Source organism: Trachymyrmex septentrionalis, unplaced genomic scaffold (genome assembly GCF_001594115.1).
Source record: "Trachymyrmex septentrionalis isolate Tsep2-gDNA-1 unplaced genomic scaffold, Tsep1.0 scaffold202, whole genome shotgun sequence".
In the NCBI taxonomy this organism is placed as follows: domain Eukaryota; kingdom Metazoa; phylum Arthropoda; class Insecta; order Hymenoptera; family Formicidae; genus Trachymyrmex; species Trachymyrmex septentrionalis.
In genome coordinates, this window is record NW_017305203.1 from 309,565 (window position 1) to 309,989 (window position 425).

The following is a 425-nucleotide window of genomic DNA, read 5'->3' on the forward strand; positions in this document are numbered from 1 at the left end:
AAAAGGAGCTTGCAGAACAGCTTGGCGTTACGCAGCAAGCCATATTTTTTCGTTTGTTTTTAAATAAAGATTGAATTTTACAAAAAAAAGCTCAGAACTTTTTTGTACACCTAATATATAACCGTATATGTGATAACGCAAACTATAAAAATCAAAGCTTTAAACAGTCTAACTGAATCTTAAATGCTTGTATAATTCTTGTGTGAAATGTTTCAAGACCGAAAAATTATTTCGGCGCGCGTTTCTAGGGACTACATATGTAATATATAAATTCACACAGAATCATACAAGCATTTAAAAGCTAGTTAGACCGTTTAAGGCTTTGATTTTTATAATTTGCATTATATATATGTCCATTTATATACAAAAGTATATTTTTTTTAATTCTTATCTGGAAAAAAATATTTTATATATAATTATATAAA

At 26.8% G+C, this 425-nt stretch overlaps 1 protein-coding gene across 1 annotated transcript in view; it reads left to right on the forward strand.

Annotated features, from left to right (window-relative positions):
• LOC108747895 (MFS-type transporter SLC18B1-like) overlaps window positions 1-425 on the forward strand; it is a 12,229-nt gene that overhangs the window by 10,954 nt on the left and 850 nt on the right. The window lies entirely within an intron of this gene.